The sequence below is a fragment of the Felis catus genome, chromosome B4, assembly GCF_018350175.1.
Source record: "Felis catus isolate Fca126 chromosome B4, F.catus_Fca126_mat1.0, whole genome shotgun sequence".
NCBI classification, from domain to species: Eukaryota; Metazoa; Chordata; class Mammalia; order Carnivora; family Felidae; genus Felis; species Felis catus.
This window is the reverse complement of record NC_058374.1, coordinates 54,550,679-54,566,393: the sequence shown is the minus strand read 5'-3', so window position 1 is coordinate 54,566,393 and position 15,715 is coordinate 54,550,679.

The following is a 15,715-nucleotide window of genomic DNA, read 5'->3' as shown; positions in this document are numbered from 1 at the left end:
GTGATCTTTCCTCTTTCATTTGTGATTTTATTTATTTGGGTCCTTTCCTTTTTATTTTTGATAAATATGGCTAGGGGATATCAATTTTGTTAATTCTTTCAAAGAACCAGGTCTTAACAACTGATCATTTCTAAAGTTATCTTTACCTAAAAAATTCTAGGATGTCCTCTGGTTCTTCTGTCCTGTGATTCTCCCAGTCAGATCTCTCTTCTGCATTAACTGTGAATATGAAGCACGCCCACTTTCACTATAACTAAGTGTTGGAACTGTAGAGGTACAACAAATAACACTCCATTTCTTCCTCCCATCTTCAGAAGCAATTGATAATCAAGACCTAGAGACAGACGATTAAGCCATCAGCTTTAGATCTGAAACTTGATTGTCTTGCTAATCCTGTCTCACTAAATTAGACAGACTTACTCCTCATCTCAAGTAATGATGAGCACCCCCCAACTCCCACCACAGGAGAGAGTTTTCTCTTATTAGATTCACTTGTGTTTCAGGTTGGAATGCAAGTGTTCTTTGGGCAGGTTGGCCCTGGTTAAGAAAAGAAAATCAACTAAAACTGGAAGGGGTTGAGTTAGGTATGCTCAGTGCTATCTCTTCTACTCACTAATCAAATTCACAATAAAAGAAGTCAGGAATATTACTCTTCTCTGTGGTGCTCACTTCAGGAAATGCCACCTTACCTGTAAGGTTTGTGAAAACACAGATTGATGGGCCCTGTGCCCAGCATTTGGAATTCAGAGGGCCTGGGTGAGGCCCAGAACTTGTACTGCTAACAAATTCCCAGGTGTTGTTGACACTGCTGTTCCAGGGACCACACACGGAAAACCAAAGCTCCAGCTGAAGCTCTTCCACGTGTAAAGACGAAGTGGTGACAACAAAGATGCAGTTTGAACACTTATCTTCATTTAAGGAAACAATCAGATTAAAATGCCATCATTAATCCTCTCACAGTGGGGAACTCATAGTGAATCATTTCACAATGTATATGTCTATCAAATCACCACAGTGTACACTTTAAATATCTTACAACTTTATGTGTCAATTTTACTTCAATAAAACTGAAATTAAAAAATATGTATATGTATATATATACATATTTACATATATACATATACAGTTATCTGTGTGTCTTTATTTTCTTTATTTTATTCCCTGATTGTAGATCATAAGTTATGAGTATATGTTGTTCACCCCAGGGCACTCAGCTGCCTGCCAGGCACATAATGAATACATAATAAATTTATGTTAAATATAATTGAGCCTTACACATTTCTTTGGTTCAGTAAATTTCCCTTCCTTTCAGGCTAGCAGTGTGCAACTCCTTTAAAACTTTCCTCTGGGAGACTTCCTTGACAAATAACTTTTCTCTCCATCCAGTACTATATTTAGAACTGTTTCTAGGTCTGTACCCAGCATCTAGAACTGTACCCAGGCACTTTTAGTTTTGCCTTTGTGTGGCTCTGCCTGAGTTCTGGTGGCTGTCCTGTCTTTTCTATCAGAGTAGAATGCTGCTCAGGGCAAAAGTACATTCTGCTCTTCCTGTAGACCCAACAGTAAGAACAGTGTTGTTTACTGAAAGAGCAAAAGGGAAAATACAGCCTCACAGAACCACCCCTGGTCCCACACCAGCTATTTCTATGGTATGTGGGGAGGGGGCCAAAGTACCAAAATTGATAGAAGGCCTAACCTGCTCTATCTGACTCAAGGGAATTCTTGAAGAGGAGACTGGCTCCAGCAGGGGTACAACAGGTACTTTCTTAAATCACTTAAAGTTTGAGGGAGAAGTTAAGATGGCAGAGAAATAGGGAAACCCTAGGCTTTCCTCATCTCTCAAACACAGCTATATTGAGGTCAGATCACTTTGAACACCTAGGAAATTGATCTGTAGACTGGAAGAAGGATTTCCAAAGTTGGTGGGAAAGTGTGGCTTGTACAAGGTGCATAGAAGTGAATTGGGGGAGAGAAAAATGGCGGTGTCTTGGTGTAGAGATCTCTGGGGCTCACTGGGAGAGAACAGTCCCCTTTCTGGAGTACTTAGGACAAAAGACCCCTTAGGCATCAGCAAAAGGCCTTCACCCAGAGGGCTTGCCAAGAGTGCATATAACCTTGTTGCTGCTTTTTTAGATATGCTACACTATAGATTCCACGCACTAAGCAGGCAGGGGGCTATTTTTCTGGGAAAAGGACAACAAACACAGCGTGGAGAGGCTCTAATCTAAGGGATGGGGGGTAGGAGGGTGGATCTGCGTGGTGCCAGATCCTTTAAGACTTTGAATTTTGAATCCCAGGCACTTGCCAAAGAAAAACACTGGATAGTTGTGTCACAGGGCATGCTGATTGCCCTAGCTATTCTATAAGGGCTGCCTGAACAAGGGAATGGGGTGGCTCCACTTTCCCACCAACACCAACATGGTGGGACCCTAGAGAGCAGCACAGAGACCCCCAGTGGAGGCAGGACTCCCTTATGCCAAACTCCACCCCTCTGTACCTGGCAACTGCTCATTTACTGGGCGGGACTGACTCTGAGCCAACTCAGCAGCCTCTCCTCCAGACCAGCACAGCCAGCACTCTCGATGCACCTAGTGTACTGAAAGTCAAGTGCTTCCAAATGACACCTGCAGTTCTGGTTAAAATAGTCTAAGTTTTATGGTTGGCATAGAAGAGCCAGTGTTTTTCTATTGTATTTATGTTTGAGTCCTGCTTGGCAAGCGAGGGATAGTAAGCTACTTTCTTGTGAAATTTCTCATATTCCCAACAAGGGATTGGTGATTCCAAGGAAGCCTCTTATGGGCAGGATTACCCATACAGGTGCCAACTCCTTTAGATGTTTTTTGTTTGTTTCTTTGTTTTGTTTTGTTTTGTTTTTAAAGACTGGTGCATATAAACCACATCTTCTTCATCCACTCATCAACTGAGGAATAATACTTGACAATGAGAAAGAATGAAATCTGGCCATTTGCAGCAATGCGGATGGAACTGGAGGGTATTATGCTAAGTGAAATAAGTCAAAGAAAGACAGATATCATATGTTTTCACTCACATGTGGATCTTGAGAAAGTTTCACTCACATGTGGATCTTGAGACCATGGGGGAGGGGAAGGGGGAAAAAAGTTACAGAGAAGGAAGGAGGCAAACCATAAGAGGCTCTTAAATACTGAGAACAAACTGAAGGTTAATGGGGGTTGGGGGAGAGAGCAGAACAAGCAATGATGGGCATTGAGGAGGGCACTTGCTGGGATGAGCACTGGGTGATGTATGGAAACCAATTTAACAATTATATTTATTTTTTTAATATGAAATTTAGGGGCGCCTGGGTGGCTCAGTCAGTTGAGTGTCTGGCTTTGGCTCAGGTCATGATCTCACAGTTTGTGAGTTCGAGCCCCGCTTTGCGCTCTGTGCTGACAGCTCAGAGCCTGGAACCTGTTTCGGATTCTGTGTCTCCCTCTCTCTCTGCTCCTCCCCTGCTCATGCTCTGTCTCTCTCTCTCAAAAATAAATAAACATTAAAAAATTTAAAAAATATATGAAATTTATTGTCAAATTGGTTTGCATACAACACCCAGTGCTCATCCCAACAGGTTCCCTCCTCAATGCCCATCACCCACTTTCCCCTTCCTCCCACCTCCCATCAACCCTCAGTTTATTCTCAGTTTTTAAGAGTCTCTTACCTCTAGCCAGGCTTCTCAAAAAGAAAAGGGAGATGACCCAAATGGATAAAATCATGAATGAAAATGGAATTATTACAACCAATCCTTCAGAAATACAAGCAATTATCAGGGGATACTATGAAAAATTATATGCCAACAAACTGGGCAACCTGGAAAAAATGGACAAATTCCTAAACACGCACACACTTCCAAAACTCAAACAGGAAGAAATAGAAAACTTCAACAGACCCATAATCAGTGAAGAAATTGAATCAGTTATCAAAAATATCCCAACAAATAAGAGTCCAGGACCAGATGGCTTCCCTGGGGAATTCTACCAGATATTTAAAGTGGAGATAACACCTACCCTTCTCAAGCTGTTCCAAAAAATAGAAAGGGAAGAAAAACTTCCAGACTCATTTTATGAATCTAGCTTTACTTTGATTCCCAAACCAGAGACCCAGCAAAAAAAAGAGAACTACAGGTCAATATTCTTGATGAATATGGATGCAAAAATTCTCAACAAGATACTAGCAAATCGAATTCAACAGCATATAAAAATAATTATTCACTATGATCAAGTGGGATTCATTCCTGGGCTGCAGGGCTGGTTCAACATTCACAAATCAATCAATGGAATACATCACATCACATTAATAAAAGAAAAGAACCATATGATCCTGTCAATGCAGAGAAAGCATTTGACAAAATTCAGCATCCTTTCTTAATAAAAGCCCTCAAGAAAATCTGGATAGAAGGAACATACTTAAATATAATGAAAGCCATTTATGAAAAGCCCACAGCTAACATCATCCTCATTGGGGAAAAACTGAGAGCTTTCCCCCTGAGATCAGGAGCATGACAGGGATGACCACTCTCACCACTGTTGTTTAACATAGTGTTGGAAGTTCTAGCATTAGCAATCAGACAACAAAAGGAAATCAAAGACATCGAAATTGGCGAAGATGAAGTCAAGCTTTCACTTTTTGCAGATGACATGATTTTATACATGGCAAACCCGATTGACTCCACCAAAAGTCTGCTAGAACTGATACATGAATTCGACGATTATGTTTAAAAAAATAAAGACTGGTGCAAAAACCTTATAAGAACATCTAATATTATTTGGGGAGAGAAAACTTACACCTAAAATGGGAAGAAAAATATACTGAAATAGGAGGTATTAGTAGCTGTATAAGGATGAAGCCATCTTTACTTTGGAAGGGAAGGAATGAGTAGAAACTGAGAATGAGATATTGGTCAAGAGACACTTCATGGAGGAGGATGCCTATGGAGCAATTTGGGAAATAAAATAACATAGGTGAATTGGAAAATAAAAGGGACAGTAATTCTAGGGTACACAGACATTTAAAAAGGAGTCATGCAAGAATGAGACTCTTGTGAGGAATGTTTGTATTTGAATTTGAAGGGAATTTATGAGCCAGGTTTGTATTGTGTATTGTGTCATGGAGTGAGATTGCTGAATCAGAAAAGGATGAGATATGATTCTCATTGCCATGTGGAGGACAGACAGACAGAAGGATGTGGACAGATAGACTTTCCCTGGGAGGCAGTTGTTACAAGTCACATAGGTCTTGGTCTTCAAAGTGTGGTCCATGAACCAGCAGCATGGTGTCATCTGGGAGCTTGCTAGAAATGCAGAATCTTAGGCCCCAACACAGACCTATTAAATCAGAACCTGAATTTTCAACAGTCTCCCAAGGTATTTGTATGTTCTTTCAGGTTTCAGAAGAACTCACCTTAGATGATGGATGATAGTTGCCTCAGATGAGCACTATGGAAGGTCTGAAAACTTTAGAATTGGGAGCACAAGAGGAGGGGCCAAGGCTGGGAAAATTGAATTTGAGGAAGGGGGAGAAGTCTTGGCTTTGGCTGCCCTCCTGTCCCCAGGCCTCCCACACCAGACACTGTGCCATGGTTTGGCACTCTGCCACTTTAGGAAAATGCCTGCCGTGCCCATGTTGGAGTCTGCCTGGTCCTCGGGGGCTCTCCTGGGGCAAGCATTGTGGGGTTAGGAGAGCTGTCAATTCTGTTACCCCTACTTCATGTGATGGCTGAAGAGTTATTAGTTAATTTTAGTCATGATCCACCTCAAGGTTGTACTGTTTCTTATTCATATGGGTGATAATGTGATAATACTAATTTAGGAGGCTATGGAAGTTGGGAGGATTGAAATAGGACCTTTTAACTATCTTTCAGGAGAATTAGGGTGCTTTCCTCTTTCAGAAGTTTTAAGGAGAGACAAGATGACTACATAAAGGACTGTACCCTGGTAGGGACCAAATTAAACCTTTTTAAGGAATATTTTGATGATTGTATTGGGCTAATAACAAAATATATGAGACCTATAATTCCAGAGACCTGAACTGATAGGCACTGGAACAATGTTATCAGGGGGCATTTGAGAATATTCCTCAGGCTTTGATGGTTTTTGTACCTCATCCTCAATCAGAATGGGTGATGAGAGAGACTGTTATTCAAGTAAAACATATTCAGATAGATGATAAGGAAGAATTTCTGAGATTAGAGGGTGAAGGGGGAGACAGGAGAGTGCAGGCTCTTTGGCCATAGGCATGACTGTCTCACTTGGGTTTGGAATCCTCAGATGGTCCTCTGCCAAGAAACAGGGAAATTTACAAAATGAACTCTCACAATCTCCTTTACCCAAAGAATTCTCCTGTCAACTTGTGAAATGCAAGGGTGGGATGGATATGTGGTGTATGTAAAGTGGTGAAACATGGGGATGATGAATGACCAAAGGAAAAAAAATCTTATTAAAGCATTGAAATCTACTAAAAATGATAAAACAGGGCGTGGATTTAGGAAATAAATTGCATGTTAGGGCTCAAATAAGAGTTTTAAGTTTCCATGTCCTTCATCTCTTCATGTATTTATCTTGTCTCGTTGATGAGATTTGAAAACCTCCTAAGGGCACCTTTTGGGATGAGCACTGGATGTTGTATGGAAACCAATTTGACAATAAATTTCATATATTGAAAAAAATAAAATAAAAAAATAAAAACCTCCTAAGGGAAAAGAACATCTCTTTTATGTATTACCTCTTCGTATCTCTAATTCCCACAAAGTGATGATAAACATAATAGCATAATAACATTTGTTGACTACTATGTCTATACTTTGTTCCAAACACTTTACATAATCATCTATTTAACACAAATGTTCTATGAGGTGAGTATTGTTTTCGTCACTTTACAAAAGTTGAAACTATGGCTCAGAGAGGTTATGCCACTTGTGTAAAGTGAGTAGTGAAGCTAGGATTTGTACCCAGTTTCAGCAAAGTTCATGCCTCTAACCCTTCAGCTGTCTTCTGCAGAGAGTAGTGGCTCAGTAAAGGACTGATGATCATTGAAACTTGATGGCATAGAATAGTTGAAAGACAGTAGATAATTCCAAATAATGAAAAATGAAAAAACAATTTTTTTTGTGTGTGTGTGTGGCATGTAGTCAGAGAGACACTTAGTGACCATGGAAGCTTATATTCACAAATTCTCTCATTTACCTTCACTGTGCCCCACCCTTATTCAATGAATTTTCAATGAATAAAGAACTTCATTGAAATTCATGTGTATGTGCAAACTATATGGATATATGTGTTTGAATTTGTGTGGAAATACGTGCCAAGGAGTGGGCCACCTCTTTCTGCTAGGTCTAGAAACATGTGCATATTTGTTAGACTTATTGGATATGGTGTGTGTGTGTGTGTGTGTGTGTGTGTGTGTGCAGTGTATTGTGTGCATGTGTGTGAGTGCATGTACACAAATCCTGAAGGACTTCAACCAGCTATAAGGAACTGCCTGCTTTCCGCCCCCCACCCTCATTGATATATTTGTACCAAACACTTATATTTACTTTTCATCACCTCTCAATGGAACCTGAATGAGTTTTCTTCCTGGGAAGATTATGGCTAAGACACTGGGCTGCTTGGGCCCCCTATAAATCTGCTGCAGTCAGAAGAGGTTTGCAGAGAAAGAGAAACAGTAGCCACAATGCAATCCCTTCCTGTCTTTTACTTTCTAGCCTGATACACAGCAGCCCTTGTATGCACACCACCCATGTAACCATCTCACCTCTCTCCTAGAACCCCTCATGGAAGATACTAAGGGAAGACATTTTACTTCTTTACCCCCAAGTGAGACTTTCTATTTGGGCCATCCCAGAAAGAAGAGAATTAAAAACTATACCAGTGAAGGAATTTAGATTTGAGATTGTGAGAAATTGGTCATTTGTGAAACTAATTTCATGGAAAGCAATGGGCTTTGACAGAAGCAAAGTTGGAAAGAGGAGTTGAATGTCTCTGTTTACATGTTTAGAAAACCTGAAGCAAACCTCCTGAAGGGGGAATGATCTGCACATGATTTGAAGGCAGACACAGTGCAGGAACTGCCCCACCCCCCTCCCCACCCCGCTCCAATGCCAGTACTTGGGAGACTTTTTTATGACGGTTTTTTATGACAAACTTTACTTTACATCTGACATTTCACAGCATCTCTTGTCCAGAGAAGGAGGAAATACAGATATTACATAATATAGCATCAGTACATTGAGGAAAATGGACTATGGAGATGGAAGAAGAGATTTCTCCCTTTCCCAGGTATGCAAATTACCTGACTTAATTTGTGTAGTGTGTGCTTTTCTGTGTTTGTACTCTTCTCAGGAACAAGATTAAGAAGTCCTGTCATTCTTAAGAAATAACTCAGTGGGGGAAGAGAGGAGATGAGAGACATATAGGTGGAGGTATAATGGATATGCTGTCCCAATTGAAACTTACACCCCTTCAAGAAGACCAAGTACAAGAAAACTGGGGATAAATGGAAGTTGAGCTAGGACCAGGTCCTGGCTCCTGTCTTCCATATTCAAAGCCTCAGCTTTTGCATTTTTACCTTGAAGTTCACTGGTCCTTGCATTTCACTCTCCAATAATGAATAGAAGTTAAATACCAAAGATCCTCAGCATCACCAAATTTTCCTTTCCTTTCCATTCAAAGCAAAAACAAAATTGGCAGCTAGTTTAGGTTTGGAATCAGCAGGCCTTTTCCCTAAGACCTAAATAGTCTGGACGTCAGCAGGGACAGATCCCTCAAATTCCTTCCCAGAGACCAACTAGCCCAGAACAGCTATTCTCTTGTGGTCTTCCAAGGAATTATTAGCCCAATAGACTAGGAGGGATCCCTGGCATGGTACAGGCCAACTGCTCCACGGTGGATTGGACACCAGAGGGGCACTGGTTCCCAGCTGACTCAACAAAATTTGTCACTGAAACCCAAGTTCAGCTGCGCATCATTGCTCCAAAAGCCAACACTCAAGATGAGAGGCTTGTTTGGAAAGGAATATGAACTTTATTCAGGAGCCCATATACCTGAGGAGAAGGCAAACTCTTGTCCAAAGAGCAAGGGGGTCTAGTTCCTTGGTGCACAAGGGTGGGTGGTGTGGTGCAAGTTTCTGTATTCTTTTTCATGATGTGCAGAAGGCTCTGTTCTTTTCTAAGAAAGGATTTATGATTTATAGGTATACTAAGAAAGGTTAGTTAATCATGTGGGCTCAGGGTGCTGGTAAGGGATTAAAGAATAGTAGAAGATTTTCCCTGGGACAGCTCCCTTGGAGATAATTAGCACTTCAAATCCTTCAATTCACAGGCTCAGCATTTCATCGTTAGTATTTTGGCTGAGGTCAGCAGCATTAAAGGTTATTAAAGAACATCTAACCTGGAAAGGGGCAATAATGGGCCAAGAGCGGTGGGAGTCAGGGTTGGGGCAAGTGAGTTCCATGGAGTCAGGCAACCCAGAGATCAAGTTTCCAGAAGTTTTCACAACTGAAGATTTGTGGCTGAAAGAGACCAGGTTTCTGTGTCAAGGACAGCAGGACTGGAAGTGTGTTGGGGGAGATAATCACCACGGAGTTTGGGAGATGGAATGTGGTTGCTTTCCGTGGGTGGACACTTTGCTGATGGACATTTTGCCTGTCTTTTAATCCTCCCAGAATTATTAGGGAAATGTTATTAATTGAATCTTACAGATGATGAAACTGAAGATCAGAGAGTTTGTATCAAGTGCCCAAGGTAACAGAACATATTAAGAAGCAAAAGTAGAATTTGAACTCAGGTCCTTGGCTCTGAGCCATACCACTGGGAAGAAGGTTTATAATTTCACAATACCCCTGGGCAGAAGGTTTTATTCTTTTCTTTTATGTGACTGCCTTAGCTGAAGTTGTGGGGGTGGAAGGTGAGGCAAGGAGTGTCAGGTGCTCAAAAGTGTTGAGAGAAGGAATGAGTTATCTCTGCAGATTCCATTTCCATTGTGTGGGCCAGAGTCCTACAGACTCTGTGGCAGGAAGGGAAATATAGCAAAGGGGATCCAGTATGGGCCCAGAAACTGAAAATATGTTTCCTGTGGGTTTACATGTTTTCTCCTGGATATTCTAGATCTATAGAATCTAGAGGACTGGGCACTGGATTTTTAGAAGAAAAGAATATAGTGTACATGTGTACAAGGGTGTTTGATGAGTGTATGAGGGTGTATAAGTTTGGATGTGCATGCCCTTCTGTAAATGTATAAGTTCATGAATATGTGTCTTTGTGTTGCATACATGTGACAATGTGACGTATAAGTGTGTATATGTGAATATTTTGAGGGTATGTTTGTGTGCATATGTATAATTGTATCTGTGTGTGTGTATCTGCATGTGTGCAGGTGCATTCGTACGTGCGTGTATGTGTGTGTGCTGTCCCAGTGAAGCCTGAAGACTCATAGCTGAAGATGTCTTTGATTTGTGCAAACTTCTGCCAGATTTCAGGCTGTAGTATGGGGTGGGGTGAAGCAGGAAGCCAGAAGAGAAAGGCTGTCTGTACTTGGGGTGTGAGAGGTTGGGTAGCCTAAGCAGTGGATGTCTCTGTCCTGCCAGGCACAAGGGGATGGCATCAGGGTCCCAGGTCTGAGGCATGGTGGAGACTGGTTCCTGAGGCTTTAGCTCAGGGCTTACATTAGAAGAGCTCAGAGGCCCTGCTCTGACCAGGGAGGGCCATAAAGAGATGGGGACAGGGTGGGAAGGTAGGACAGACAGTGGAGGGTTCAGACATACTTTCTGCACCCTCCCACCCCCAAGATTTGGGATGATGTAACCAGGCTGCAGTTCCTGGCTCTATGCTCCACCTATTCTGCCTGAGGCCATAGAGTCCCCAGAAGTCTTTGTGAACCACCTTCTAAGGCTGGGATGACCAGAATCACAGTGAAAAGTTCTTTCTGGCCAGTACCACCAAGACAGGTCCAAAACAAGTCCTTGTCTCTTGGAGGCCTCTGGAAAGGCCATATTCATCCTTACTGAATTTCACACAAGCTGAGGCTTTCAGACCCCTTGTGCTGGGAAGTTCTTACTGAGTCTAACTCAAATCCTCTTTTTGCACTTTGTGCCCAATAAGCCCAGGCTGAGTTTGTAAAATTGGAGCCCAGCACCCTCACCCCCACTTCTGGATAGAGAAGTAGGTCAGAGTGTAGGGACGTTGAGAGGATGTGGGGTGAATCCTGGTGGATCACAGATGGGTCAGACCTTTCCTGGCAGGAGGGCCATGGTCAACAGGGCAGATTCACAGAAGAGAGCTCAGAAACCACCAGTTTTTCCTGTTTTCCCTGTGACTCCAAGTAGTGCCAGGGGAAACTGAGGCTATGATACGAGGAACCAAGAGTAGAGCCAGGAAAGTTCTTACCTGTGTGAAGATTTGAGGAGCCTCTGGAAACACAAGACAAAGACCAAATGATGAATGAGGAGAAGTTCCTCTTACAGCTCAGGAAGTAGGAAGGGAGGTGCGGGGGCTGTGGGACTCTGAGGGACAGAGGGGTGTGTGTGCTGAGGGTGAGTGTGTGCACAGCATGGTGTTTGTGGTGTACGTGTCTGTGCTCCGTGGTTAACTGTCCTTTGTGCACCAGTCATGTATGTAAACATACATAAAATGGGAAAAGGTATAGTTTTGACATGAGTTTTATAAACCTAGCATTCTGAGCTGGCTTCCCACTGGGGACTACAAAGTATGCCTTTCTTTTATGAGCAGCAGTCAGCACAAATGGGAAGACCCTTGTATTGGGAATTAAAAAAAACATGGGTTCCAGTTCTGTCTCTAGTTATCAGCTGGAACCCTGTGAAGCATCACCTCTGAGGCAGGATGTCACCTGTTCTCTGAAAAGTGGTACAGCCCACAGTACTGGGACCAGAAAATGGAAGGGGGCTGAGTAGGTGATGGCATTTCAGGGGCCAATGAGAATAGGGATGCCAGAGGAGAGGACTGCAGGAGGGATTTCCAAAATCAGAAATTTGTGGGTTGTTGCTGGAGCCCAGGGCTCCCCCAGCCTGGGAGCCCAGCCCTATCTCAGCGCCGGGGGCCCAGGGCTAGCTCTGCAGAGAGAGTCATTCTCTGCCACCCTCTTGTGGCTGCCCAGGCTTCTCAGGTCTCTGCCAAGAAGTTTCCCTTCAAATCCAGAAAGGCTTGCCACTCATCTCAATGGTAAAAATTGCATATATCAGGAAATGATGTTTGGTCATCCAACCATGTCTTTTCCCCCATCTCCCCTGGTTTCAGGAGGCACTCACGACCTCATTAACACTGAAAAAGTCTTCCTGATATTTAACCCTATTTGCCATTGCCTGAAGTTTTAAGTTTGGCTTTTGGGGATGTACAGTGGAGACAAGGCACTGAAATCAAGGTATTTGAGCAGACAGAGCAATTTCTCTCCCTTCTTGGATTCCATCTTCAACCTCAACTTCCAAGTGTCCTTGAAAGCTTTCAAAGAAAAAAAGCAAGGATAGTGACATTCCTGGTGAAAATGAGTCTGGAGTGGACCAGGCACGAGGAGCCTAGGCTTCTAAAGATTTGCACCTGAGCTCAGTCCCTCAGCCTCAGCATGGAAATGGATTGGCAGGAGCCAGGAGGCAAGAGAGACAGAGATGCTGGAGGGAGATGAAATATTTGACAGATGCTGATGAAACTCCTTATCTGCTAGCTCTGGAATCCCTTTCCAGATTTGCACCTGAGCTAATTCCCCCAGCCTCAGCATGGAAATGGATTGGCAGGAGCCAGGAGGCAAGAGACAAGGAAGCTGGAGGGAGATGACATATTTGACAGATGCTGACAAGACTCCTTATCTGCTAGCTCTGGAATCCTTTCCCACACACCAGGCTGCCCTGACTCTTCCCTTTCAGTGTTCAGTGCTCACTAGTGACTGCCTGTCTTTAGGGAGACTCCCCGGAGGCCAAGTGTCAAAGTGTCATTGGGTGGGCAAGGGAGAAGAGGAGGAAGGAGGAATGCCAGGTAAATTACTGAGGAGGAGGTGGAATGACTGGGATTTGGGCTGGGATCCCATGATCACTGGGGTGCTTGGAATGCTTGGCAGGGGAAACTCCAGGGGGCAGATACTGAGTTGCTGATAGTGAGTGAGTGGGGCTGGGAGTAGGAAGGAATATTGAAAGGGATTGAATTCCACTGATTTAGGTTCTTCTTTTGGGAGACCTGGTGGAAAATGAGCCAGTGACTTTATTTCCTATATACAAGAGAATTTCATATATATATGAAATATACATATACATATACATATACATATACATATACATATACATATACATATACATATGAAGGGTTACAGAGGCCATGAGGTGATAAAAGAGTGACACATAATTTGTGTTCCCCTTCCTGTGTTTGAAGATATGCTACATCTCCTCCCTGGACTAGTTGTCCCATGTAGGCCTGTCTGAGGGGTGCAAGGAGACATTGGGAAGTTCTGGCCCAGCATGCACAGGCAAAACCCCCAGGTTTTATATTTTGCACACACCTCTCACTTCTGGCAAAGTACCTCCAGCAGGCCTCCTGACTCTCCTCACTGCACTTCCCATAGAATGCACCAGATGCAAAGACACCTGGCTCAAGGGGACCTTAAGTGCACTCCCAAAATTTCCAATGGCTCCCATTGGACTAACTGGGGAGTGGAAAGGGGAAGATTCAGGACCTGAATGGCCAGCATAGCCAGAAATGGGGCAAGTAAAATCTGTTCCCCCATTTCCCCTCATCTGCTTCTCAACAGCCTCTTTTCCTGCCCCTCTCTCCCTCCTGCAGCAAGAGGCACCCTCCCTCTCCCTGTGTCTCTGCACACCCACCTCCATCATATTACTTCACTTCCTCTGTCTCCCTCTGTCTTCTGTCCATTTCTCTACTCCCTGCTCCACTCTGTTTCTCTCCCTCTGATTTCAGTTGGGCTTTGCCAATTCTTCTCTGTCTCAGTCTTTCTCTAATTCACATCTTGTTTCTGTTCTCCCCCCTCCACCTCCACTGCTCAGAGCAGTCCTGCAGAGGGAGGGGTGTGGGGTCTCCTGTCTCCCCAAAGAGGCTGGGCTGGGATGAAACAACCCTGTGGGGAGGTGGGGAGGTGGGGAGGTGGTCAGTGAGTGATTTTTAGGGTGACTTTGTGTCTCTCTTGTTTTAAGTACAATGAACCTATTCCATGCAACCATCTTCTTCACAGGAGCACTTACTACTGCTGCTGCAGGTGCCTGGTCACCTGGCATCCTCTGTGGGGATTGGCTTCACAGCCTGCAGCACAGCCCTGAGCATCCTCACCAGAGACACATGTTTGTCCTTTAGGGTGGATCCGATTTTTTAAAACTGCCAAGTTTTTTTTTCTGAGGCTGTAGAATAAAGTGAGGACCCAGCTGGGAACCAGTATTTCCAGTTAAATATAAGGTGAGTGTGAGAAGACACAGTGGAGGATGCATCCTCTTCCAAAATGGCTCTGAAAGGTCATTCTGCAGGATGTGACAGGAGTCATTCCTGGTGTTTGCTGGAGCCCCAGTTTAATATTCCTGTCTGTGAAAAACAGGTAGTAGTGCTCCCAGGAGCATTCCCAGCCTGGTACTGGAGGGTGAGGCCTGCATTTTCCTGAGATACTCAATCCAAAGGTCCTGCCCTTGGGGGTCTTATAGACACCCTCCCTGCAACTAATATGCAAAATTACCTGGTGACACTCAGCTCAGACCAACAAGTGCAAAGGACCAAGGCAAATTCAGAATCAGGTCCAGTTAGTTGATTAGGGAAAGCTACCTGGAAGAGGGCTGTTATGAGTGGGATGTAGAAGGAGAAACCCAACAGGGCATGGGATGGAGGAGGAAAAGAGGAAGAAAACATTTCTCTGTTGTTTCTGAAGCAAAATGAGCAAAACTTAAGCCAGGCAAGAGAGAGCTTTGCTTGCCTGGAATAAACAGTTCTATTGGGGAACCAGCAAGAAGGGGAATAGAGGCAAGCAGATGTAGACAGCCAGGCTGTGTCTCTATTCTCACATGCCAGAGAACAGGGCTTTGTCTTCTCCTTTGGGGTGGTTTCCTTCCCCCTGAGGTGGTTTCACAGGGGGAGTCTAAAGAATGGACACTAAGAGGTGCTGAAAATTTGAGATCAAACAGGAGGGGGAGGCCTTGGGGGATAGGACAGCAAACTAGGCTTCTGATGTGGATCTCTTACCTACAGGCTGTGTAATCCTTTTTGAGAGTGCCATGGCTGAGGAAGGAAATAATCATCTCCTTCCTGGAGCTGAGGGTTAGAGGGGAATTAACCTCCTAATGTTTAGAGTATCTTTTATTCTCTTATGTGAGGCACATCATCTGGATTTCAATCCAACAGGCAAAGAAATAACAGCAAAGAGAAGACTTACCTTTTCCTGTTTGGTGTGTGTGTGTGTGTGTGTGTGTGTGTGTGTGTGTGTGTGTGTGTTTCTCTGTTTTTAGCATTTACCTACTGTAGCTCTAAGAAAATCCCTTCCAGAGTGTCTGATGAATTTATTTTGCTGAAATTAAACCCATCTCTTTAGTGGAGGCAGTTTCTGAAGCTCAGGATCTGGTTCACTCTTTCATAAAAGATGTGTGTCTGTGGGGGAGGAAGAGGGTAAACTTGGAGAAGTGTAATTACCCAGTTCCTGGTTTTAATTACATGTAAATCCTGGACACACTGAAATTTATTAAACTTCTAAGTGTCCATGAGAGTGGGATAGACCTGGTG